Consider the following 27,628-nt stretch of genomic DNA (forward strand, 5'->3'; position numbering starts at 1 on the left):
CAAGGATCGTGTGTTGCCAACTCTTGTGAGTCTCCCACTAGTTGATGCTTGACTTAAAGCTCCAGCTCCTGGAATCAAGTAATTACATGAGAAATCTCATTTTTCTGTTTGTTTAAAAGCAAGTTTCTTGCTCTCAGGGTTGCAGAGAAGCTGGAAAATGTGACCCAAATGTGCCCTCACGGCTTGAAAAAACAAAAGGCGAATACAAAGTACAAAAAGATTGTCTCTCATTTTTGGACTTTGGGGTTGGCAATACTGAAATGAGAGTGTGAGCTCAGCTGGCACGGGTGGTTTGGACTTTAATTGACAGGTTCATTGTAGGTGTCTGGTAGTGACAATTAAGCAACTCTAAGCAGTGAAAGAAATATATAGTTAACCCTCCCCTCTGCTCCCAACAACCAAACTTCAGCTCCATTGGACTTGAGCTCGAGTTACAATGTTTGGATCCATATTCAAATTTCCCTAGTGTGTAGCAGTATTCATAACCATCCCTGCACCCAACACACTGTATTACAGCCTGGATCACCTAAGTTGTACTTATATTGCATAACATATACTCCCCCACATTCCTTACATACCAGCATACACAAACCCTCCTAGCTTTTGAGGCAGCGATCTGCTGTGGCTTGTATGTAAGGCTAGAATCCAGGAAGCTCCTGAGTGCTAATCTCTGCTCTGCCACAGATGTGCTGTGATGCCTTGGATATGTTATATGACCATTGTCTCCTCTGAGAAGTGCTGAAAACACTGATCTATCTCCCGGAGGTGTTGAGAGGCTTCATTAGTTAATATTGTCAGGTGCTCTGGAGTGGCTCATGCGTGGGTACCAACCTCAGGGCAGACTGTTACAAATCAGACCCCATCCCCCGTTCATTCCATCCCCTCTCCCTCTGTCGCTTGATCTCCCCACCCTCACTCACTCATTTTCACGGGTCTAGCTCAGGGGGTTGGGATGCAAGAGGGAGTGCGGGGTCTGGCTAGGGGTTTGGGCTCTGGGGCGGGGCCAGGGATGAGGGATTTGGGGTGCAGGAGGGGGCTCCAGGCTGGGGCTGGGGGGTTTGGAGTACGGGAGGGGGCTCTAGGCTGGGGCAGAGGCGCTGGGTCAGGGGGGAAGTGAAGGCTTTGACTGTGGGTGAGGGCTCTGGGATGGGATGGGAATGAAGGGTTTGGGGTGCAGGAGGGTGCTCCAGGCTGGGATCAAGGGGTTCACAGGGTGGGAGGTGGATCAGGGCTGGGGCTGGGGCAGGGGGTTGGGTCCTGGGAGAGAGTTGGGGTGCAGGCTCTGGGTGGCGCTTACCTCAAGCAGCTCCCAGAAGCAGCCAACATGTCTCCCCTCCAGCTCCTACGTGGAGGCGCAGTCAGGCGGCACTGTGCACTGCCCTGTCTGCAGGCGCTGCCCCCACAGATTGGCCACAGTTCCCAGACAATGGGAGTTGTGGGGGCAGTGCTTGGGGTGAGGGCAGTATGTGGAGCCCCTGGTTGCCCCTATACATAGGCGCCGGAGAGGGGACATGCTAGTTGCTTCCCAGGAGCTGCGCGGCGCTGACCAGAGCCTCCAGGATCCCTTTTTGACCGGGTGTTCCAGTCGAAAAACGGACACCTGGTCACCCTAAGCCACTGGTGGCCAATCTGTGGCTTTGGAGCCACATGCGGCTCTTCAGAAGTTAATATGTGGCTCCTTGTATAGGCACCGACTCCGGGGCTGGAGCTACAGGTGCCAACTTTCCAATGTGCTGGGGAGTGCTCACTGCTCAACCCCTGGCTCTGCCACAGGCCCTGCCTCCACTCCACCCCTTCCTACCCCCACCCTTGAGCCTGCCATGCCCTCGCTCCTTCCCCTCCCTCCCAGAGCCTCCTGCACGCCATGAAACAGCTGATCAGGAGGTGCGGGAGGGAGGGAGAGGCGCTGATCAGCGAAGCTGCCCGTGGGCAGGAGGTGCTGGGAGCTGGGGTGGGAGAGCTGATGGGGGGCTGCTGACATGTTACTGTGCCTCTTTGGCAATGTACATTGATAAATTCTGGCTCCTTCTCAGCCTCAGGTTGGCCACCCCTGCCTAAGCTATGCATTTGTCAGTGTTCAATGAGGCCTAGGGGCCTTGGCATGAGCTGGCATCTGGTCTGCCAGTGTCACAAGTGTCTGAACAGCACTCTGCTAATATAATGCTCTGTATAAGTGCACAGTTATTTTAGTTTCCTAGCTGTAGGTGGAACTGCCCTTTACACATTACAATGCACCATTAGGGACATGTACTCCCTCACTATAAGCCAATTCCTAGGAAGCAGAAGGACATCAGTATAATTCCACCTTCCAAGGGAAGTCATTCACATCACAGGTTTTTAAAGTTGACAATTTTTATGAGGAGAAGCGATCACTTTTTTTATTACTTTCCTCTGTGACATCACTGGTGTGCCTGGCAACATGTAGACAAATAGAAAGATACTGTTTTTATCTCCAGGAGTGGGAAAAGCGCCCAATGAATCACTGGGGCAAGAATCTCGGGGGGGAGGGGGGAGCGGAGGGGGCATGTTAGGGAGAAAAACACTTAGCAACAGGAGACATGCAGACCTAGAAAATGTTGGGATTTTAACAATCTGTTCCTGTTCTCTTTCCTACAAGAACAAGCACAGGAGTGGGGCGGGTCTGGGGTGCAAAGCTGTGGAAGGAAGATTGAGGCAATGTGGGGGAGGAGGCAGCAGGGCCCGGGTGCGATGGGGAGGGCCCAGGGAGGCAGCAGGGGCCAGGGCAATGGGGAGGATGGGCGGGGGACTGGGAGAGGCAGTGGGGACCAAGGGTGCCAAAATACAAGTTCACCCAGGGCACCATTTTCCCTAAGGCTGGCCCTGAGCAAGCATAGTATCATAGGACTGGAAGGGACCTTGAGAAGTCCAGTCCCCTGGACTTATGATAGGACTAAGTATTATCATTTTAGACCATCCCTGACAGGTGTTTGTCTAACCTGCTCTTAAAAATCTCCAGTGATGGAGATTCCACAACCTCCCTATGCAATTTATTCCTGTATTTAACCACCCTGACAGTTAGGAAGTTTTTCCTAGTGTCCAACCTAAACCGCCCTTGCTGCAATTTAAGCTCATTGCTTCTTGTCCTATCCTCAGAGGTTAAGAAGAACAATTCTTCTCTCTCCTCCTTGTAACAACCTTTTAGGTACTTGAAAACTGTTATGTGCTCTCTCAGTCTTTTTTTTTCCAGACTAAACATGCCCAATTTTTTCAATCTTCCCTCATGGGTCACGTTTTCTAGATCTTTAATCATTTTTGTTGCTCTTCTCTGGACTTTCTCCAATTTGTCCACATCTGTCCTGAAATGTGGCATCCAGAACTGGACACAACACTCCAGTTGAGGCCTAATCAGCACGGAGTAGAGTGGAAGAATTACTTCTCGTGTCTTGCTTACAACACTCCTGCTAATACATCCTAGAATTATGTTTCCTTTTTTTTTTTTTTTTTTGCAATAGTGTTACACTGTTGACTCATATTTAGCTTGTGGTCCATTCTGATCCCCAGATCCCTTTCCAAAGTACTCCTTCCCATTTTGTATGTGTGCAACTGATCGTTCCTTCCTAAGTGGAGTTGTGATCGGCGTCGGCCCACCTACCCGCTACGGGGCGGTGGGGAGCTACGAGGTCACTGGCCGGCCTGGGTCACACCTCCGTCAGCAGGGAATTAGCGGCGGGGCGGCCGCCAGCCAGAGTCAGTAGCGTGCCCCTCAGGCAGGGGAGCGCCGGCAAAGGTCAGTAGCGTGCCCCTCAGGCAGGGGAGCGCCGGCAAAGGTCAGTGGCGCGCCCCTCAGGCAGGGGAGCGCCGGCAAAGGTCAGTGGCGCGCCCCTCAGGCAGGGGAGCGCCGGCAAAGGTCAGTGGCGCGCCCCTCAGGCAGGGGAGCGCCGGCAAAGGTCAGTGGCGCGCCCCTCAGGCAGGGGAGCGCCGGCAAAGGTCCCGGTGTGGCTTGGCCGGGTAGGGGAACGCAGGCCCACCCTACACCACTGCGCTCCAGCCCAGGGCCCTGACAGTGGCAGAACGAGGGTCCCACCACTGGGTCAGCGGGGTCGTCCCGCTACATAGACTCACCACTGTGCAGCTCTGTCCCTGGGCTACTTCCTACCCGATGGTTCGCCTGAATCCCTCTGGTCCCGTGAGTGCGTCGGGCTAGTCCGCTGTTGGCAGCTCCGGCTCCCCCTCAGGCTCAGGCTCCTCCAGCTCCTCTGGGTACTCGGCTGCTGGCAGCTCCCGCTCCCCCTCCGGCTCCTCCAGTTCCTCTGGGTACTCGGCAGCAGGCAGTCCTGGCAGCCCCAGTCCGTCCTCCAGGTGAGGTTTCCACGGGTCCAGGGCCTCCCCTGGTGTGGCAGCAGGCTCTGAAGGGAGCAGCCCGCGGTCTGTGTCTGCCTCCCTCCCTGGTGCTGCCCTAACTGAGCTAAGGGCCCCGCCCTTTATACTTCCTGTTCCACCCCTCCCCTTCCGGGGGGTGGAGCGAGCTTGGGCTGGCCCCGCCCACTCAGGCTGAGAGAAAGGCACTTTACCCTCAGGTTCGGAGGGAAGCCACCCTGGCTCCCTACATACCCCACCCCTCAAATCCAGCTCCCGAACCTCGGAGCTGGCGTCCTCAGCCTCCCCCAGACGGGAGAAAAAGTCCGCGTTGGCGTTGTCCCGTCCCGCCCGATGGCGGATCGTGAAGGCGTAGGTTTGTAGCGTAAGATACCATCGCTGAAGGCGGGCATTCACGTCCTTCATCTTGTTGAGCCACTTCAGGGGTGCATGATCTGTAACCAGCATAAAGGGGGCCCCGAGGAGGTAGTAGCGGAGAGCATCAACTGCCCACTTAACAGCTAGGGCATCCTTCTCCAGGACAGAATAGTTCCGCTCCCGGGGGAACAGTTTCCGACTGATGTAAACAATAGGATGCTCCTCCCCGTCCACCTCCTGTGAGAGGACCGCCCCAAGCCCCACGCCGGAGGCATCGGTCTGGACAATGAAGTCCCGATTGAAGTCCGGGCTGAAGAGAACGGGCTCGCTAGACAGGCAGTCTTTGACAGTTTGAAAGGCCCTCTCGCAGTCGTCAGACCAGCACACTCTACGGGGGCTATCTTTGGTCAGGAGTTCTGTCAGAGGGGCCGTAATGGTTGCAAAGTGGGGTATGAACCGCCGGTAATAGCCGGCCAGGCCCAAGAATTGACGTACCTGCCTCTTTGTGGTTGGCGCCTGACATTCCTGGAGGGCTTGAACCTTCCCGATGAGGGGGCGTACCTGTCCCCGCCCCAGGGTGTACCCCAGATAAGTGGTTTCTTCGCGCCCGATTCGGCATTTCTTAGGATTGGCTGTGAGGCCGGCGGCGCGGAGGTCCCGGAGGACAGCCGCCACTTGGTTGAGATGTTCCTCCCAGTTACTGCCATAGATGACCACATCATCCAGGTAGGCGGCAGCGTACTTGGTTTGAGGTTGCAAAATCCGATCCATCAAGCGCTGGAAGGTTGCTAGGGCCCCATGGAGGCCGAAAGGCATCCGAGTAAACTGGTACAAGCCTGACGGGGTGGCGAACGCAGTCTTCTCCTTGGATCGGGGTTCCAAGGGGATCTGCCAGTACCCCTTGGTGAGATCTAAGGTGGTGATGTAGCAGGCTTCTCCAAGCCGGTCAAGGAGCTCATCGACGCGGGGCATTGGATACGCATCAAACTTTGAAATGGCATTGACTCTCCGAAAGTCAATACAAAACCGCCGGCTCCCATCTGGCTTCGGAACCAGGACGACAGGGCTCCGCCATTCGCTCTGGGAATGCTCGATAACACCCAGTCCCAACATGGCCTGGACTTCCTCCTCCACAGCCTCTCACATTCGCCTAGGCAATGGCCGGGTCGTCTCTCGGACCACCACCCCGGGGTCGGTCTGGATTGCATGGTAGGCGAGCGTAGTCTGTCCGGGCTTCGTGGTGAAGGTCCTGGGGAATGCCTTCACTAGGCAGAGGGCCTGTTCCCGCTGCTCAGCAGTGAGCGTCTCGGCTAGCTGGGGTTCCCCATTATCAGACTCTTCGGGGGGTTGTGGCCCAAGGTCTGGTTCAGGTGGGTATGGGGCAATTAGTAGTCCTTCCCTTTCCTGCCAGGGTTTTAAAAGATTCACGTGATAGATCTGCTTTCCCTTCCGGTGATCAGGCTGCCGGATTTCGTAATTGACAGGCCCCACTTGGCGGAGGACTTCATACGGGCCCTGCCAGCAGGCAAAAAGCTTTGATTCCTCCGAGGGGAGCAGGAGGAGGACTCGGTCCCCGGGGCAAATAATCGGACCTGGGTGCCCCGATTATATCGCTGCTCCTGGCCCCTTTGGGCCGTGTTTAAGTTTTCCCTCGTGAGTTCACCCGCCCGGGCCAACCGTTCCTGCAGCTGCAAGACGTATTGTAAAAGGCCCTGCGTTGAGGATGGTGTATGTTCCCAAGTTTCTCTCAGGAGATCCATCACTCCGCGGGGCCGTCGCCCATAGAGGAGCTCAAATGGAGAGAACTTCGTGGAAGCCTGTGGAACTTCCCGAACCGCCAGTAGTAAAGGGGGCAGTAGTTGATCCCACTGACGGAGGTCCTGGGTGGGGAAGCGTCGCAACATTCCCTTCAGGGTTCGATTAAAACGTTCGACTAACCCATCCGTCTGGGGATGGTAAACTGAGGTCTGTAGCTTCTTAATCCCCAGCAGGGCACATACCTGACGGAACAACTTAGATGTGAAGTTGGTCCCTTGGTCAGTAAGTAACTCTCGAGGGAGGCCTACCCTGGCGAAGATCTTCACGAGCTCTGCCGCAATAGTGCGGGCAGTGATACTCCTTAAGGGGACAGCCTCAGGGAAGCGGGTGGCATAGTCCATCAAGACAAGGATGTATTGGTAGCCCGCCTGACTTTTCGGGAAGGGTCCGACCAGGTCCATCGCTACTCGTTCAAATGGAACTCCCACGGTTGGTAATGGAACTAGGGGGGCCTTCCGGATCCCGGCCGGGGCGGCGCGTTGGCAGTCTGGGCATGACCCACAGTAATCCTTCACTTCGCGGTGGATGCCGGGCCAGAAGAACTTGGCCAGGACCCTAGCCGCGGTTTTCTCCGGTCCTAAATGGCCTGCGGCTGGGATGTCATGGGCTAGCTTTAGGACCGCCCGTCGATGAATGCGGGGAACCACGAGTCGGGTCCGGACCTCTTGAGTTTGAGGGTCCCGCTCCACACGGTAGAGACGATCCTGATCAAGCTCAAATCTAGGCCATTGGGTAGCCCGCTGGGCCTCCACGACCTTCCCCTCTACCCGTGCCAGCTGTTCATAGGCAAACCGGAGCGTAGGGTCCTCCCTTTGGTCTCGGCTAAAGTCCCGAATGTCCACCGGGGGGCCCCCTGTCTCCTGGCCGTCCTGCCTGGGTGAAAGGGATGATTCACCGCCGGGGTCGGGGCTCCGCCTGGGGCCTGGGTCCGTCGCAGAGGAGGCTCCCTCGAATGCCTCTTCCGGAGACAGGGACCGGAGCACCTCGACGAATTCTGGCCAGTCCCGGCCCAGGATGATTGGGTAGGCAAGGGACGGGGCCACCGCCACATTCATTACCTGAGTCGCCCCGTCTACCGTGAGAGGGACCTGCACGGTGGGGTACGGTTTCACATCCCCATGTATGCACTGTATCCGTACCTCCCCGATGATCTGCTCGGTGTCCGGGAGGAGGGACTGGCGGACAAGAGTCTGCCCACAGCCCGAATCAATTAGACCCACCACAGGTGTCCCGGCGATGCTCATGGGGGCTGTCAATTTGGCCGCGGATGGTGGGCGGGCCCGGCTCTCCCCGGTGTACACCTGGCCAAAATCGCATTCCATCGCCGTACGGTCTCATTGCAGGTGGCCGTACTCACCACACCGAAAGCAAAGTCCTACCTCTGTGCGCCCCGGCCATGCCGGGTCACCCGGGTGGCCGCGGGGTTGGCCGGGGCCCGATGGACGGGCCAAACGTCCAGACGGTGCGGGTTGTGGGGCCTTGGGCCGTCGGGGAAAAGTAGTGCCGCCGCCGTTTGGTCGTCGGGCTCGAGCGGGCACATTGACTTTGGGGGTGGACCCCCTTTCCGGCTTCTGAGTGCTGGGTCCAGAGCTTGGGGGTCGGGCTGTCGGTCCTATTGGGGCCTCGGCCTCTAGAAAGTTCTCCATAAGTGTGACTGCTGCACTTAGAGTTTGAGGTCGGTGCCGCAACACCCACGCCCTCCCTGGAGTCGGAAGGATGTGCACGAATTGCTCGAGGATGATCTGTTCTGTCACCTCAGCCACAGTTCGATGCTCGGGTTGTAGCCATCGGCACGCTGCATCCTTTAATTCCTGTGCCACGGCTCGGGGCCGGGCCCCCGGGGGGTAAAGCTTTCCCCGAAACCGTCGCCGAAAAGTCTCCGGGGTGATGTCGAAGGCATCCAGGATAGCCGCTTTTACTCTGGCGTAAACACGGGCTTCATCGTCTGGTAGCCCCCGGTAAGCCTTCTGGGCCGGCCCCGTTAGATAGGGGGCAAGCAGGGTTGCCCATTGGTCCGGCGCCCAACCAGCTACTGCAGCAACCTGCTCGAAGGTAACCAGATAAGCCTCTGGGTCATCCTCAGGCCCCATCTTGGCCAGACGGATTGGTGGAGCAGGAGGGTTGGGGGTGGTCACCCCGCCCGGCTGGGCTCCACCGGGGCTCGGCCACAGGGTGGCAAGTTGCTGGAAACATTGAGTCTGTTGTTCGTGGTGCTGGGCCCCCAAGGTTTGAAACAACTGCTGCTGGTGGGTACCCAGCTGCTTTATGAGTTGTTGCTGCTGAGTCTCGGCCAGCACCTTGATAAGCCTTTCCATCTCCATCTTCTGTTTAGGGGCTGTCGCTGCCTCCTTGCTCTAATCCCTTCCTGCAGGGATAGGGGGCGCTGCCCGCATTCTCCACCACTTGTGATCGGCGTCGGCCCACCTACCCGCTACGGGGCAGTGGGGAGCTACGAGGTCACTGGCCGGCCTGGGTCAGACCTCCGTCAGCGGGGAATTAGCGGCGGGGCGGCCGCCAGCCAGAGTCAGTAGCGCGCCCCTCAGGCAGGGGAGCGCCGGCAAAGGTCAGTAGCGCGCCCCTCAGGCAGGGGAGCGCCGGCAAAGGTCAGTGGCGCGCCCCTCAGGCAGGGGAGCGCCGGCAAAGGTCAGTGGCGCGCCCCTCAGGCAGGGGAGCGCCGGCAAAGGTCCCGGCGTGGCTTGGCCGGGTAGGGGAACGCAGGCCCACCCTACACCACTGCGCTCCAGCCCAGGGCCCTGACAGTGGCAGAACGAGGGTCCCACCACTGGGTCAGCGGGGTCGTCCCGCTACATAGACTCACCACTGTGCAGCTCTGTCCCTGGGCTACTTCCTACCCGATGGTTCGCCCGAATCCCTCTGGTCCCGTGAGTGCGTCGGGCTAGTCCGCTGTTGGCAGCTCCGGCTCCCCCTCAGGCTCAGGCTCCTCCAGCTCCTCTGGGTACTCGGCTGCTGGCAGCTCCCGCTCCCCCTCCGGCTCCTCCAGTTCCTCTGGGTACTCGGCAGCAGGCAGTCCTGGCAGCCCCAGTCCGTCCTCCAGGTGAGGTTTCCACGGGTCCAGGGCCTCCCCTGGTGTGGCAGCAGGCTCTGAAGGGAGCAGCCCGCGGTCTGTGTCTGCCTCCCTCCCTGGTGCTGCCCTCACTGAGCTAAGGGCCCCGCCCTTTATACTTCCTGTTCCACCCCTCCCCTTCCGGGGGATGGAGCGAGCTTGGGCTGGCCCCGCCCACTCAGGCTGAGAGAAAGGCACTTTACCCTCAGGTTCGGAGGGAAGCCACCCTGGCTCCCTACAGGAGTACTTTGCATTTGTCCTTATTGAATTTCATCCTATTTACTTCAGACCATTTCTCCAGTTTGTCCAGATCATTTTGAATTTTAATCCTATCCTCAAAAGCACCTGCAACACCTCCCAGCTTGGTATCGTCCGCAAATTTTACAAGTGTACTCTCTATGCCATTATCTAAATCATTGATGAAGATATTGAAGAGAACCGAACCCAAAACTGATCCCTGTGGGACCTCACTCATTATGCCCTTCCAGCATGACTTTGAACCACTGATAACTACACTCTGGGAATGATTTTCCAACTAGTTTTACACCCACCTTATAGTAGCTCCATCTAGATTGCATTTCCCTAGTTTGTTCATAAGAAGGTCACGCGAGACAGTATCAAAAGCTTTACTAAAGTCAAGATATACCACATCTACCGCTTCCCCCCATCCACAAGGCTTGTTACCCTGTCAAAGAAAGCTATCAGGTTGGTTTGACACAATTTGTTCTTGACAAATCCATGCTGACTGTTACTTATTACCTTATTATCATCTAGATGTTTGCAAATTGATTGCTTAATTATTTGCTCCATTATCTTTCTGGGTATAGAAGTTGAACTGACTGGTCAGTAATTCCCCGGGTTGACCTTATTTCCCTTTTTATAGATTGGCACTATATTTGCCCTTTTCCAGTCTTCTGGAATCTCTCCCATCTTCCATGAGTTTTCAAAGATAATTGCTAATGGCTCAGATATCTCCTCACTCAGCATGACAGAGAGCATCTTAGTTGACATATCAGGATCAAACCAGGGATCTCCAAAGCTAAAAGCCTGAGCTTTTACAGCTTGAGCTAAAGAGACAGCCCCTCAAGTTGGGAGCTGTAACAATTCATGTCCTCTGTAGATCAGCACAGAGGGGATCTGTAACACACACGTTCGCCAGTTAGTAACCTGAATATTATATTTGGCTAAGCGAGTGCAGCCCAGATTTTAATATATCTGGGTTAATATAATAAAGTCCAGAGTAATAAAGATCCAGTATAAGCCAGATTTCACTGGGTGTCAAAAAATCTCTACATTCGCTTCTCTCTTATTATTTTCAATCTCCATAAATTTTTTATCACTACCAAGGGCTTCTGTTATTGACTTTACTGCTCTCCTGGTTTCTGCCACCATTTCTGCCAGACTTCTAGAATTTAGTGCTACCTGGGCACGACTGGTCTCATCTCTATCCCCAGCATCCCACCCAAAACAGCTTCAGATACACACTGAATAGGAGCGTTGGGGAGATGAAACCTCCACCGGGCCTTCCATCAGGGAAGGTGAAACATGGCCTAAAAGAGTGGACCTACTGCAGAGTGATTCCATCCTCCCACTAGAGCCCTTAGACAGGTCACTGCACATCACGACCAAGGCCTAGTGAAAGAACTAAGGAAACGAGTATGGACAGAGGATCTGTCCATTGTCAGAGGGAGATCATTGGCCAGAGAAATTGGTATAGTTCCTAGACACCTCCTAGGCCTAATACAGACTGGTAAGGATCCCAGAAAGAGAAGAACTGGAGGTAATGTTGAAGTTGGTTCCCTCCATTCTTCTCTATAACTGTCCTTAGGATGGGAGGGTCTGAGGCAGAGGGAGACATGATGAGAATGTTAGTGAGAACTGAGGGTCTCTTGAGCAGTATGAAAACAGGTGAGTCGGGTGTGAGAACAGAGAGGTGTCCTAGTTGGAGAGTGAACATAGTAGTGAGGGCTTCACCCTTGGGAGGTGAGTGACTAAAGGGATGGAAGGGTGATTCATAGATTCAAGGACTGGAAGGGACCTCGAGAGGTCATCGAGTCCAGTCCCCTGCCCGCATGGCAGGACCAAATACGGTCTAGACCATCCCTGATAGACATTTATCTAACCTACCCTTAACTATCTCCAGAGATGGAGATTCCACAACCTCCCTAGGCAATTTATTCCAGTGTTTAACCACCCTGACAGTTAGAAACTTTTTCCTAATGTCCAACCTAGACCTCCCTTGCTGCAGTTTAAACCCATTGCTTCTTGTTCTATCCTTAGAGGCTAAGGTGAACAAGTTTTCTCCCTCCTCCTTATCACACCCTTTTAAATACCTGAAAACTGCTATCATGTCCCCTCTCAGTCTTCTCTTTTCCAAGCTAAACAAACCCAATTCTTTCAGCCTTCCTTCATAGGTCATGTTCTCAAGACCTTTAATCATTCTTGTTGCTCTTCTCTGGACCCTTTCCAATTTCTCCACATCTTTTTTAAAATGCGGTGCCCAGAACTGGACACAATACTCCAGCTGAGGCCTAACCAGAGCAGAATAGAGCGGAAGAATGACTTCTCGTGTCTTGCTCACAACACACCTGTTAATTCATCCCAGAATCATGTTTGCTTTTTTTGCAACAGCATCACACTGTTGACTCATATTTAGCTTGTGGTCCACTATAACCCCTAGATCCCTTTCTGCCGTACTCCTTCCTAGACAGTCTCTTCCCATTCTGTATGTGTGAAACTGATTTTTTCTTCCTAAGTGGAGCACTTTGCATTTGTCTTTGTTAAACTTCATCCTGTTTAACTCAGACTATTTCTCCAATTTGTCCAGATCATTTTGAATTATGACCCTGTCCTCCAAAGCAGTTGCAATCCCTCCCAGTTTGGTATCATCCGCAAACTTAATAAGCGTACTTTCTATGCCAATATCTAAGTCGTTGATGAAGATATTGAACAGAGCCAGTCCCAAAACAGACCCCTGAAGTACCCCACTCGTTATGCCTTTCCAGCAGGATTGGGAACCATTAATAACAACTCTCTGAGTACGGTTATCCAGCCAGTTATGCACCCACCTTATAGTAGCCCCATCTAAATTGTATTTGCCTAGTTTATCAATAAGAATATCATGTGAGACCGTATCAAATGTCTTACTAAAGTCTAGGTATACCACATCCACAGCTTCACCCTTATCCACAAAGCTCGTTATCCTATCAAAGAAAGTTATCAGATTGGTTTGACATGATTTGTTCTTCACAAATCCATGCTGGCTGTTCCCTATCATCTTACCACCTTCCAAGTGTTTGCAGATGATTTCCTTAATTACTTGCTCCATTATCTTCCCTGGCACAGAAGTTAAACTAACTGGTCTGTAGTTTCCTGGGTTGTTTTTATTTCCCTTTTTATAGATGGGCACTATATTTGCCCTTTTCCCGTCTTCTGGAATCTCTCCCGTCTCCCATGATTTTCCAAAGATAATAGCTAGAGGCTCAGATACCTCCTCTATTAGCTCCTTGAGTATTCTAGGATGCATTTCATCAGGCCCTGGTGACTTGCAGGCATCTAACTTTTCTAAGTGATTTTTAACTTGTTCTTTTTTTATTTTATCTGCTAAACCTACCCCCTTCCCATTAACATTCACTATGTTAGGCATTTCTTCAGACTTCTCGGTGAAGACCGAAACAAAGAAGTCATTAAGCATCTCTGCCATTTCCAAGTTTCCTGTTACTGTTTCTCCCTTTTCACTAAGCAGTGGGCCTACCCTGTCTTTGGTCCTCCTTTTGCTTCTAATGTATTGATAAAAAGTCTTCTTGTTTCCCTTTATTCCTGTAGCTAGTTTGAGCTCATTTTGTGCCTTTGCCTTTCTAATCTTGCCCCTGCATTCCTGTGTTGTTTGTGTAGATCAATCTCTGATAATTTTCATATAACTTTACACTGTGCCTCTTCATATAACCTTGTGGTGGGTCTACCCACGTGTGACCTCTGTTTTCATGGAACTTTGTATCAAAGCCTCATTTAGAAACTTTGCATTACCCTTGGTATAATATTATAGTCCCTAAGGATAGAATAAGATAGAAGAAAATTTTTTTTTTTAGCAGTAGAACAAGAGCTCTCTCCCCCCCCCCCACTCTTAATCAACTGCCCTGTTGAATGAATGAGGTGTGGATGAGCAAGGCATGGAAGGCAGCACCTCCAGACAGCCTCAACTGTTGGAGAGGGGCTGGGAGCCAGACCCAAGAACAATAAAACGTGTCAAGTGGGCTCATTAAAAACAAGCAGACATACTGACGGCCTGGGGGGGGGGGGGGGGGGGGTTAGAAGCAAGCACCTTCTTTTGGAAACACCCTCTTTGCAGCATTGGGACAACACTCAAAAGAAAGCAGCACAAAGGACCAATGGACACAGACACAGAGTTTGAATCTGGTATAGATTTGCATAAGAGAAAAGCTGCTATAAAAATGAGGTGTCTTGCAGAGGACCCCGGGTCTTGTCTTGTCAACATGGGAGCATCGATCCGGATCGGCAGAAGCCCGGCTCCACCCCCTCCCCCATCTAACTCACCTGGCCAGTGAAGTTAAGGGGAGCAACTAATTGGTAACAACAAGACGGAGTGTGTTTGTGTGTGAGTGTAAGTGTAATATATTATATGCATATAATACAGTGTTAATGAATACATGTATTACTAATAAATGTGGCGTTTTGTCTTATTCCCCCTGAAAAGATCCTGTGCAGTACTTTAAGTACAACATTTTGGTGGAGAATGCGAAAGGGGGAGCAAGCATAGAATCCACAGTTATTATCAAACTGGTGTGCACACCACCAGCTTTAGCAAGCCTGGCACTATAGGAAAAAGAGCGTAAACTTTCAGTTAATTAACCAAACTCTGAAGGATATAGGAGTTTAGGTTTAAATTATGTTCATGACTGAGCTAAAGAGGAGAACTTAGTGTTTCTCACTCTGATCCGGGAAAGGATTAACCAAACTCTGAAGGATATAGGAGTTTAGGTTTAAATTGTGTTATAGAGGTACATACACCCTCAGCCGTAGCAAGACTGAGCTAAAGAGGAGAACTTAGTGTTTCTCACTCTGATCCGGGGAAGGATCTAATCCGGGGAAGGATTTGTATAATTGGTGTATGAACCCTCGGTGGTAGCAGACCGAGTAATACAGAGGGAGGCTTAGCGTCTCTCCCTCTGGCCCAGAGTGGGTTAAAAACATAAGATGCAAATCTTGTTCTGTTAAACCAAACTCTGAAGGATATAGGAGTTTGGGCAGTGTAGTGTAATGTATGTTTGTTTTTTTTGTAAGTAATATTGTGGTAATTTCACAATTTTGCAGAAAATGTTTAAGAAACGGAACCAGAAAGGGTGGGGGCTAGTTGGAAAGCCCACCCTCCTTGCTAAATTGGTAGTAAAACAAGGCTTGTGCCCATGGAAAGAAACTGTTTATTGAAAAAAGCAGAATCGGGCCCAGGCAAGCAATAGATAAAGAAACTGAAAAACAGGTTGGGTACAGAGAGTTAAAACAGCACTCTCAAATCTTACAGCAGCAGTAACATCAGGAGAAGAAACATTTGAGACCCCAGAAGGGGGCAGACCTTTGGAACCCCTCTGGAGATTGGGAAGGGGGATATTTGGAATATTTGGGTAAATTCCTCCTGCCAGGGCCAAAATGCCATTAAAATAGTTAACAACAGTGCCTGCTTCTGCCTCAGATCTCCAGGCCATGGCAAAATGGCTGGAGATTTTAAAACAGATTTTTTTTCTAAATGAAGTGTTAATGCCCTTTTACTGAGAGAAAGGGAGGATTTACACTCACAAAAAATGCACCACTTAATTAGCATTTGTGCAGCCCCAAGTACCAAACACTGTGGCAGAGACCAAGCAGGTTCTGCCATGGTTAAAGCACTGTGCTAATTTGTTTCTAAGCTTCTATCTTTCAGGATCTGAACCAGAACATCCGAAAAGCTGGTACCAGCTGAAGAGTTATAAAATACCATGGTTATAATGTCATGACAAAGTCTGTGTTCAGTGTTCTGTGTTGCATGTTCTGTGTCTGTCTCTAGTGGTGTCCTGTGCTAGCATTGGGTCTAGAAAAAGAGGGGATACTACACTAGACAGGGCAAATGTCTTTTCCTCTCTCTACTTCCCCCATCTCCATCCAACTTATCAATCACCACTTGTGTCCAAAAGACTTTGGTCCCCAGTGCATCAGAGTTGTTTTGTTTTGTTAGGTTCTCTAATAATCATTTTGTTGTTGATTTTTGTTCTTAATACATTTGTATTGTTAGTTACATTTGCTTGTATTATTATTAATTCCACACTTTCCTCTATGCACTCTGGTTCTATTTCCCCAAGCCCTGAAGGGTAGTTCTATTTGTTGTGTGTGCTTAAGAAGGTCCTGACCTCAGTGACTTTTATTGTTTGATGGCTATTGCAGCATCAAACTTGGGCCTCATTTTGTTTGTCAATGTACCCAATTATTGGAATGGTAATGGTGTTGTTGTATTTCCAATTATTATAATTATAATTGTTTGCATTTGTGTTTATGTTATATCTGGTGTTTAGTCAAATTGTAATGGTTTTAGTTATATTCACCTGGTTATAATTGTTTGGTTTGTTTGCAACAAATACAAAAGATTTATATGGTGACCACTCAAGAATTGTTCTTGAGAGGTCAAAAGGGGGACAATGTAGATCAATCTCTGATAATTTTCATATAACTTTACACTGTACCTCTTCATATAACCTTGTGGTGGGTCTACCCACGTGTGACCTCTGTTTTCATGGAACTTTGTATCAAAGCCTCATTTAGAAACTTTGCATTACCCTTGGTATAATATTATAGCCCCTAAGGATAGAATAAGATGCAAAAAGAAATTTTTTTTTTTAGCAGTAGAACAAGAGTTCTCCCCCACCCCACTCTTAATCAATTGCTCTGTTGAATGAATGAGGTGTGGATGAGCAAGGCATGGAAGGCAGCACCTCCAGACAGCCTCAACTGTTGGAGAGGGGCTGGGAGCCAGACCCAAGAACAATAAAACGTGTCAAGCGGGCTCATTAAAAACAAGCAGACATACTGACGGCCTCGGGGGTTAGAAGCAAGCACCTTCTTTTGGAAACACCCTCTTTGCAGCATTGGGACAACACTCAAAAGAAAGCAGCACAAAGGACCAATGGACACAGACACAGAGTTTGAATCTGGTATAGATTTGCATAAGAGAAAAGCTGCTATAAAAATGAGGTGTCTTGCAGAGGACCCCGGGTCTCGTCTTGTCAACATGGGAGCATTGATCCGGATCGGCAGAAGCCCGGCTCCACCCCCTCCCCCATCTAACTCACCTGGCCAGTGAAGTTAAGGGGAGCAACTAATTGGTAACAACAAGACGGAGTGTGTTTGTGTATGTGTGTGAGTATAAGTGTAATATATTATATGCATATAATACAGTGTCAATGAATACATGTATTACTAATAAATGTGGCGTTTTGTCTTATTCCCCCTGAAAAGATCCTGTGCAGTACTTTAAGTATAACATTTGCCTATATTCATCCTTTGTAATCTGTCCTAGTTTCCATTTTTTATATGACTCCTTTTTATTTTTTAGATCATGCAAGATCTCGTGGTGAAGTCAAGGGTGGTCTTTTGCCACATTTTCTATCTTTTCTAACCAGCAGAATAGCGAGCTTTTGGGCCCTTAATAGTGTCCCTTTGAAAAACTGCCAACTCTCCTCAAAAACAACAAGGAGTCTGGTGGCACCTTAAAGACTAACAGATTTATTTGGGCATAAGCTTTCGTGAGTTAAAACCTCACTTCTTCGGATGCATAGAGTGAAAGTTACAGATGCAGGCATTATATACTGACACATGGAGAGCAGGGAGTTACTTCACAAGTGGAGAACCAGTGTTGACAGGGCCAATTCAATCAGGGTGGATGTAGTCCACTCCCAATAATAGATGAGGAGGTGTCAATTCCAGGAGAGGAAAAGCTGCTTCTGTAATGAGCCAGCCACTCCCAGTCCCTATTCAAGCCCAGATTAATGGTGTTGAATTTGCAAATGAATTTTAGTTCTGCTGTTTCTCTTTGAAGTCTGTTTCTGAAGTTTTTTTGTTCAATGATAGTGACTTTTAAATCTGTAATAGAATGACCAGGGAGATTGAAGTGTTCACTTACTGGCTTGTGTATGTTACCATTCCTGATGTCTGATTTGTGTCCATTTATTCTTTTGCGGAGGGACTGTCCGGTTTGGCCAATGTACATGGCAGAGGGGCATTGCTGGCACATGATGGCATATATGACATTAGTGGATGTGCAGGTGAATGAGCCCCTGATGGTGTGGCTGATGTGGTTGGGTCCTCTGATGCTGTTGCCAGAGTAGATATGGGGACAGAGTAGGCAACGAGGTTTGCTACAGGGATAGGTTCCTGGGTTGGTGTTTCTGTGGTGTGGTGTGTAGTTGCTGGTGAGTATTTGCTTCAGGTTGGGGGGTTGTCTGTAAGCGAGGACTGGCCTGCCTCCCAAGGTCTGTGAGAGTGAGGGATCATTTTCCAGGATAGGTTGTAGATCGTGAATAATGCGCTGGAGAGGTTTTAGCTGGGGGCTGTATGTGATGGCCAGTGGTGTTCTATTATTGTCCTTGTTGGGCCTGTCCTGTAGTAGGTGATTTCTGGGTACCCGTCTTGCTCTGTCAATCTGTTTCCTCACTTCCCCAGGTGGGTATTGTAGTTTTACGAATGCTTGATAAAGATCTTGTAGGTGTTTGTCTCTGTCTGAGGGGTTGGAGCAAATTCGGTTGTATCTTAGGGCTTGGCTGTAGAACTCTCCTCAGTTGTTTTTCCCCTCAGTCTTGATTCCCATGGGACCTTTCCTATCAGCTCTCTGAGTTTACCAAAATCTGCCTTCCTGAAATCTATTGTCTCTATTTTGCTGTTCTCCCTTCTACCCTTCCTTAGAATTGCAAACTCTATGATTTCATGATCACTTTCACCCAGGCTGCCTTCTACTTTCAAATTCTCAACGAGTTCCTCCCTATTTGTTAAAATCAAATCTAGAAGAGCTTCCCTCCTAGTAGCTTTTTCAACCTTCTGAAATAAAAAGTTGTCTGCAATGCAGTCCAAGAATTTGTTGGATAGTCTGTGCCCCGCTGTGTTATTTTCCCAACATATATCCGGATAGTTGAAGTCCCCCATCACCACCAAATCTTGGGCTTTGGCTGATTTTGTTAGTTGCTTAAAAAAAGCCTCATCCACCTCTTCCACCTGGTTAGGTGGCCTGTAGTAGACTCGTAGCATGACATCTCCCTTGTTTTTTACCCCTTTTAGCCTAACCCAGAGACTCAACACTTCCATCTCCTATGTCCATCTCTACCTCAGTCCAAGTGTGTACATTTTTAATATACAAGGCAACACCTCCTCCCTTTTCCCCCTGTCTATCCTTCCTGAGCAAGCTGTACCCATCCACACCAACATTCCAATCATGTGTATTATCCCACCAAGTTTCAGTGATGCCAACAATGTCATAGTTGTATTTATTTATTAGCACTTCCAGTTCTTCCTACTTATTCCCCATACTTCTCGCATTTGTATATAGGCATCTAAGATACTGGTTTGATCTTTCCTCCTAGTTTTGTCCTGACCCTCCTTTCTCTCTGCCAATATAGCCCACGCTCCCTCTCGTTTCCGACCCATCTCCCAGGACTCTATGTTCCCCACTTACTTGTGGGCTTTGCTCACCTGTCCCCGTTGAACCTAGTTTAAAGCCCTCCTCACTAGGTTAGCCAGTCTGTGTCCAAATAGGGTCTTTCCCCTCCTGGAAAGGTGAACGCCATCTCTGCCTAGCAGTCCTTCCTCGAATAGCATCCCATGGTCTAGGAAGCCAAAGCCCTCCTGGCGACACCATCTTCGCAGCCAGGCATTCACCTCCATGATGCATCTGTCTCTGCCCGGGCCCCTACCTTTGACAGGAAGAATCGAAGAGAATACTACCTGCGCTCCAAACTCCTTCACACGTACTCCCAGAGCCCTGTAGTCACTCTTGATCCGCTCAGTGTCACGCCGCGCAGTATCATTTGTGTCCACATGGATGAGTAGCATGGGGTAGTAGTCAGAGGGCTGGATAATCCTCGACAATGCCTCCGTAACGTCTCGGATACAGGCTCCCGGCAGGCAGCATACCTCCCGAGATGAAAAGTCAGGGCGACAGATGGGTGCCTCTGTTCCCCTCAGCAGAGAGTCTCCGACCACCACTACCCTACATTTCCTATTCGCAGTGGTGGCAGCAGACCTCCCAGCCTTAGGGGTACGAGGCTTCTCCTCCTTTACTGTAGGGAGTGATTCCTTCTTTCCTGTATCAAGAAGAGCATAACGGTTACCTATTACCACGGCGGGAGGCAGATGTGGGTGAGTTTTAAGAGAATGTCTGGGTGATGTGGTTATCTGGTGCATGAGAGAAACAGATGTGAATTACGCGTATGTGTGAGAGAGAAAGAGACCAGTCAGATGACAGTCTCATTAACTACACAGTCCTGATCCATCTTCCGAACACTGTCCAGCCTGTGCTCTGAATAAATAGCATGTGATCATCTAACTGAAAACAGTTGTCATAATGCAAATACTCAAGGGAGTTGGGTTCAAGTTGCCCAGCCAATCCAAATTCTGCCATTTCCTGAATTCTGAGCATTTGACTTTGCAAACGTAATGTTCCTTTAATGTAGTCTCTCTGTGTGTAACTTCCTAGGTTAGACTGGATTTCTACATAGATTGCTTCCGTCGACGTGCAAAGGCTGATATTGTGGAAAAGCAACATCACTTGCCACATAACCTCAGCCATGCTGAACACAACGCCATCTACAGCCTCAGAAACAACCCTGACATCATAATCAAAAAGGCTGACAAAGGAGGTGCTGTCGTCATCATGAATAAATTGGAATATGACCAGGAGGCTGCTAGACAGCTCTCTAACACCACATTCTACAGGCCATTATCCTCTGATCCCACTGAGGATTACCTAAAGAAACTACACCATCTGCTAAAAAAACTCCCTGACAAAGCACAGGAACAAATCCGTACAGACACATGCCTAGAACCCCGACCAGGGGTATTCTATTTGCTACCCAAGATCCATAAACCTGGATATCCTGGACGCCCCATCATCTCAGGCATTGGCACCCTAACATCAGGCTTGTCTGGTTATGTAGACTCTGTCCTAAGACCCTACGCTACCAGCACTCCCAGCTATCTTCGAGACACCACTGACTTCCTGAGGAAACTACAATCCATCGGTGATCTTCCAGAAAACACCATCCTGGCCACTATGGACGTAGAAGCCCTCTACACCAATATTCCACACAAAGATGGACTACAAGCTATCAGGAACAGTATCCCTGATAATGTCACAGCTAACCTGGTGGCTGAACTTTGTGATTTTGTCCTCACCCACAACTATTTCACATTTGGGGACAATATATACCTTCAAGTCAGCGGCACTGCTATGGGTACCCGCATGGCCCCACAATATGCCAACATTTTTATGGCTGACTTAGAACAACGCTTCCTTAGCTCTCGTCCCCTAACGCCCCTACTCTACTTGCGCTACATTGATGACATCTTCATCATCTGGACCCATGGAAAAGAAGCCCTTGAGGAATTTCACCATGATTTCAATAATTTCCATCCCACCATCAACCTCAGCCTAGATCAATCCACACAAGCGGTCCATTTCCGGGACACTACTGTGCTAATAAGCGATGGTCACATCAATACCACCCTATACCGGAAACCTACTGACCGCTACACTTACCTACATGCCTCCAGCTTCCATCCAGGACACACCACACGATCCATTGTCTACAGCCAAGCTCTAAGATATAACCGCATTTGCTCCAATCCCTCGGATAGAGACAAGCACCTACAAGATCTCTATCAAGCATTCTTAAAACTACAATACCCACCTGCTGAAGTGAAAAAACAGATTGACAGAGCCAGACGAGTACCCAGAAGTCACCTCCTACAAGACAGGCCCAACAAAGAAAATAACAGAACACCACTAGCTGTCACCTTCAGCCCCCAACTAAAACCTCTCCAGCGCATCATCAGAGATCTACAACCTATCCTGAAAGATGATCCTTTACTCTCACAGATCTTGGGAGACAGACCTGTCCTTGCTTACAGACAACCCCCCAACCTAAAGCAAATACTCACCAGCAACCACACATCACTGAACAAAACCACTAACCCAGGAACCTATCCTTGTAACAAACCCCGATGCCAACTCTGTCCACATATCTATTCAAGTGACATCATCATAGGACCTAATCACATCAGCCATACCATCAGGGGCTCGTTCACCTGCACATCTACCAATGTGATCTATGCCATCATGTGCCAGCAATGCCCCTCTGCCATGTACATTGGCCAAACCGGACAGTCTCTACGCAAAAGAATTAATGGACACAAATCTGACATCAGGAATCAAAATACTCAAAAACCAGTGGGAGAACACTTTAACCTGTCTGGTCATTCAGTGACAGACCTGCGGGTGGCTATATTACAACAGAAAAACTTCAAAAACAGACTCCAAAGAGAGACTACAGAGCTAGAATTGATATGCAAACTAGACACAATCAACTCCGGTTTGAATAAGGACTGGGAATGGCTGAGCCATTACAAACGTTGACGATCTCCCCTTGTAAGTACTCTCACACTTCTTATCACACTGTCTGTACTCGGCTAGCTTGATTATCACTTCAAAAGTTTTTTTTTTTTTTTTTTTTTCTCTTAATTAATTGGCCTCTCAGAGTTGGTAAGACAACTCCCACCTGTTTATGCTCTCTCTGTATGTGTGTATATATATCTCCTCATTATATGTTCCATTCTATATGCATCCGAAGAAGTGGGCTGTAGTCCACGAAAGCTTATGCTCTAATAAATTTGTTAGTCTCTAAGGTGCCACAAGTACTCCTGTTCTTCTTTTTCCTAGGTTAGAGCAAGCTGAAAAAATGGCAATTCCATGATGCAGGATGGATGAAGTGTCCCTTGCTTGGGTACCCTTCTGCAGCAGGCCATAGCATAATAAGTGCACCTGACTCAGTTTCTCCTTCATTGGTTCCCAGAAACTCCATGAAGAGGCTCTCTTGCCTAAATAATACCCCTCCTTGGGGACACTATTACAAAAACATAGCGCAAGTAGTCCATAATGAAAGTCCCAGACCTCAGTGCATTTATCACCTCCAGTTCACACAGTCCTTAAAATCCCAAGACATACAGTCCTGTAGTGGGGTGGTCCCCCACTCCTGCCTGGAAGGGCTTAAAACAGCCTTGGCAGAGGGCTGGGGCAAAGGAAAAGCTACTAGGCTGATCGGGGAAGCAGCTGCAGCTGGGCCATGCCCTAATCAGCCCCCAGCTGGCCCTATATAAGAGGCTGGGTACTCAGCAGTCTCTCTCTGTGTTCAGAGAGAGATGGGCCTGGTTGTAGGGAACCTAACCAGGTATCTGGAGTGGAGCAGGGCTGGGGAAAGGCCAAGGGAGCCGGGGAGCTCTGGCCTAGGAAAGCCCTAGGCTGCAGGCCTGGTAAGGCCTATTAGGTACTGGGTTGCAGGGGGCAGCCTATGGGTAACCAGAGGCAGGCAGCAGGTCCAAACCCCTTTGCCTGTGATGAGTGGCTTATACACTGCAGTCTTCCCCAGTGAATGGGGGCTAGATAAGGACTGACAGTAGTCAAGACTGAGGTGAAGTGAGGATAGTGAGTGGGGGTTCCCCTGGGAAGAGGAGACCCAGAGCTGTGAGGGGTTATTGCCAAGGGGCAGCACCCTAGACAACAGGGCACCAGGTCTGGGAGGGACACGGGGGGGGCCAAGCAGTAGCAGGACACTGGCCTGCAGAGGGTGCTCCAATGGCTGGAGAGTTAATTCCTGAGATAACCAGCAGGAGGCACTGCAGAGGTGAGTCTTGCATTGTTACAAGTCCCTTGATGCCAGTGTCTTCTGTCATACCTGTGCTTTTTGCCAGACTGCTCTTGTCTCTTTTACCAGGAGAGGCACCCCAGCCCTTCCAGCTGGAGTGCAACCTTGCTCTTCCCAGCAGGAACCACAACAGCCACTGTGCTAGGAAATCATCCCCACTTGGGAAGCATCCCTCACTCTCCCTGACCCTCAGCCCTGGCTTCCTCACTTGGGGTAGTCAGCTAACAACCCCCTTTTGCTGCTCTCCTGCCTTCCCCCAAGAACCTCCTTCAGAGACCTCCACCAGTCTCTGCCAGCTCTTACCTGCCCTTTTCCTGACATGCTCCTCCTGTCATTTCTGTGGCCCAGGTGCCTTCTTTTAAGCCCCCCTGGGGGTGAGGAGGCTGTCAGTTATCACAGGTCTCTTGCCTCTTTTTAAAGGGCCAATGTTAGCCTGTGACAGGGACCATGGTGAGTCCCACGTGGTTCATTGGTAGGGCTGGAACCCTGACAGTCCCTGCACAGACCTCAGCTGTGTGAGCTCAGAGTACCTGGTGGCAGCAGCGTGTGGGCCAGCCACTAGAGGAGATGATGCACACATTGTGTCAGTGGATTTCACAGATATTTGCAGAAGGATGTTGAGGCTCAGGAATTCTGAGGTCTGAGCACACTCTAGGCCTTCTGCTCCTGCCTCTCACAAGCCTGATCCTTTCTGTCCCTGTCCTGGCCCCAGTCCCAGTCTCCTCCACCCAGCTCCTCATCCCTGTCCTGGTATCTCCACCACTGCCTTCCCCTGGGCTCGACAGACCAGGTCTCCCTGCTTGTCTCCATGTCCCAATGCACCTTCCTCATCGCAGTCCCGGATCAGTCCCCACAGTCAACAGTGTGCCCTTGTTGCCAAGAAGGCTAATGGCATTTTGGCCTGTATAAGTAGGGGCATTGCCAGCAGATCAAGGGATGTGATCATTCCCTTCTATTTGACATTGGTGAGGCCTCATCTGGAGTACTGTGTCCAGTTTTGGGCCCCACACTACAAGGAGGATGTGGAAAAATTGGAAAGAGTCCAGCAGAGGGCAACAAAAATGATTAGGGGGCTGGAGCACATGACTTATGAGGAGAGGCTGAGGGAACTGGGATTGTTTAGTTTGCAGAAGAGAAGAATGAGGGGGGATTTGATAGCTGCTTTCAACTACCTGAAAGGGGGTTCCAAAGAGGATGGAGCTAGACTGTTCTCAGTGGTACCTGATGACAGAACAAGGAGTAATGGTCTCAAGTTGCAGTGCGGGAGGTTTAGGTTGGATATTAGAAAAAACTTTTTCACTAGGAGGGTGGTGAAGCACTGGAATGGGTTACCTAGGGAGGTAGTGGAATCTCCTTCCTTAGAGGTTTTTAAGGTCAGGCTTGACAAAGCCCTGGCTGGGATGATTTAGTTGGGAATTGGTCCTGCTTTGAGCAGGGGGTTGGACTAGATGACCTCCTGAGGTCCCTTCCAACCCTGATATTCTATGATTCACACTTGGCTCCACATCCACATCCCAGTCCTCCTCCCATGCCATTTTGTGTCCCAGTCTCCCCCAAGGCCTGCTTCCTACACCCTCTGCTTCCTCCTCACTGCCTAGGTGCTGGCAGAGGAAACATGAAAGCACAGAAGACAGTCTCTCACTACACTCTGTTCCAATGTCCAGTGCTGCAGCTGCTGGCAGCCAGGAAGAGCAATTGCAGGGAAATTCCTGCTCAGCCCTGGGCTGGAACATGCTCAATTGCTCTGTGGGGATGGTGCATGCGCAGTCCATCAGGCAGATAGGACCTACGAGGGGCTGGAGCATGCTCAGTGTAGATGGACTCTTCAGAGGTTTAGCTAGGGTTACCATTCGTCCGGATTCCCCCGGACATGTCCGGCTTTTTGAGCTAAAAATGGCGTCCGGGGGGAATTTGTAAGTGTCCAGACTCCCTTCTCCCCCCCCCCCATATGCAGAGCACGCGCGGCTAACAGGGCAGCAGGCTGGATGGTGCCACTTACATGGGGCTCTGACAGCCAGAAAGAGCCCCTCCTCCCCCCTGCAGCTGAGATCACTCCCTCCCTGCATTTGCAGATGGCCTCCGGCAGTCTGGAGCTCCTCCTCCCCTGCTGCCCAGCCTGCCGGGACGAGCAGCACGGTAAGGGGGCCAGGGGGTCAGAGAAGGGGCAGGGAGGTTCTGGCGGGGGCAGTCAAGGGGGGAGGGGGGGTCAGGAGTTCCAGGGGGGACTTTCTGGGGCGGGGGGGTGGATAAAGTTTTGGGCAGTCAGGGTACAGGTAGGGGGTAGGGTCCTAGAGGGCCAGTTAGGATGGGGAGAGGGTCTCAGGAGGGGGCAGTCAGGGGACAAGAGGGAGGGAGGCTTAGGTAGGGGGTGGAGTCCTGGGGGGCAGTTAGGGGCTGGGGTCCCAGGAGGGGGCAGTCAGGGGACAAGGAGCGGGGGGAGGGTTGGGGGGTCTGAGGGGGGCAGGAAGTGGCAGGATGGGGGTGGGGCTAGGGCAGGACAGTGGCTCCTCCCATCCTCTTTTGCTTGCTGAAATATGGTAACCCTAGTTTAGCTGCCAAAATCTAACAAGTCTTGCTGACACAGATTTTTCAAAAGCTTATAACCTGGCCATGTTTGGGTGGCTTTTTTTATAGGGATGGCAAAAGGAACCTCCCTGACAGCCAGGTGACCCCCTGCAATATTTTAAGTCCTTATTCCAACACACCAGGGTGTTAGATCTACTCAACAAAATGGTTGTAAGAATTTTTTAACCTGAGCAAAACAACATATGTTTCACCAACCTTATTATGAGAAACTGCTGAACTGTTTTGGCTGAAATTTTCTAAGGGTACGTCTATAGTTAGCCACTGGTTCGGCGGCAAGCAATTGATCTTCTGGGATCAATTTATCGCATCTTGTCTAGACGCGATAAATCGATCCCGGAAGTGCTCGCCGTCGACGCCGGTAATCCTGCTCCAGGAGAGGAGTAGGCGGAGTTGACGGGGGAGCCTGCCTGCCACGTGTGGACCCGTGGTAAGTACCTTTAAGTTTGAACTAAGATACTTCGACTTCAGCTACGTTATTCACATAGCTGAAGTTGCGTATCTTAATTCAAACTGGGGGCTTAGTGTGGACCAGCCCTAAGAAAAAGTCAGCCTGAGCCAGACACCCAAAATGGAAAAGATCAGTCAAAATAGTTAAAGGTTGGCAAAGCAAGAAGCAACTGAAAACAGGATCTCATAAAGGAAAGTGCTGGGCAACCTTAACCACAGGCAGTTTCTAGTTTGTTCTTGGAGAGAGAAGCTTGAAAGAGTGACAAGTTCATCCTAAAATATCAAAAAACAGAAGGCAAATGAAATGAACCCCAAATTTATTATGAAAAAAACCTCAAGATTTTTAAGCCAACCTCATGATTTTTTTAGGGGTGGGGCAATTTAAGATTTTTGAACATCTGGTTTTGGTGATATTGAGGTTAGTTCCAGCAGCCTTTCCCCAGAGTTGAAGTTGAAATAACATTGATCTCTCGTCTTTGGATTCAGAAATGCTATCTTCTGTCAGATTGATTGTGACAACATTTGGGAGCCTAGCATGTAGAGTAGGGGGACTAAGGTGTGAGGGAACCATCCTTTTTTGACCTTTATATACCACAAATTATTGCTCCTTGTGGTAGCAAGCAGGGCCGGCCTTTCATGGGTGATGTGGGTGACTGTGCAGAGCACCCTGGTCAGGAGGGCACTGTTGAAGGGGACAGAGGGATAGCTCAGTGATTTGAGCATTGGCTTGCTAAATCCAGGGTTGTGAGTTCAATCCTTGAAGGGGCCATCTAGGGAACTGGGGTAAAAAATGGTCCTGCTTCCAACAGGGGGTTGGACTAGATGACCTTCTGAGGTCCCTCCCAACCCTGATATTCTATGAAGGCCTGGGGTGTGAGGGAGCTTGGGGCAATCAGGGGGAGGCAGCAGGGCCCAGGGGTGATGGGGATGGGGGGGGGGTTGGGTGCATGGGGTGCCTGGGGGAGGAAGTGGGTGCCAGGGGTGCCAAAGTACAAGTTTGCCCAGGATGCCATTTTCCCTAAGGCCAGCCCTGGCAGTAAGGGTCATTTGGGGGAAGAATTGAAGGAAT

The 27,628-nt window shown here is 50.4% G+C and overlaps 1 long non-coding RNA gene across 1 annotated transcript in view; it reads left to right on the top strand.

Annotated features, from left to right (window-relative positions):
• LOC128841572 (uncharacterized) overlaps positions 1-27,628 on the top strand; it is a 60,185-nt gene that overhangs the window by 2,172 nt on the left and 30,385 nt on the right. The window lies entirely within an intron of this gene.

The sequence above is a fragment of the Malaclemys terrapin genome, chromosome 8 (genome assembly GCF_027887155.1).
Source record: "Malaclemys terrapin pileata isolate rMalTer1 chromosome 8, rMalTer1.hap1, whole genome shotgun sequence".
Lineage (NCBI taxonomy): Eukaryota > Metazoa > Chordata > Testudines > Emydidae > Malaclemys > Malaclemys terrapin.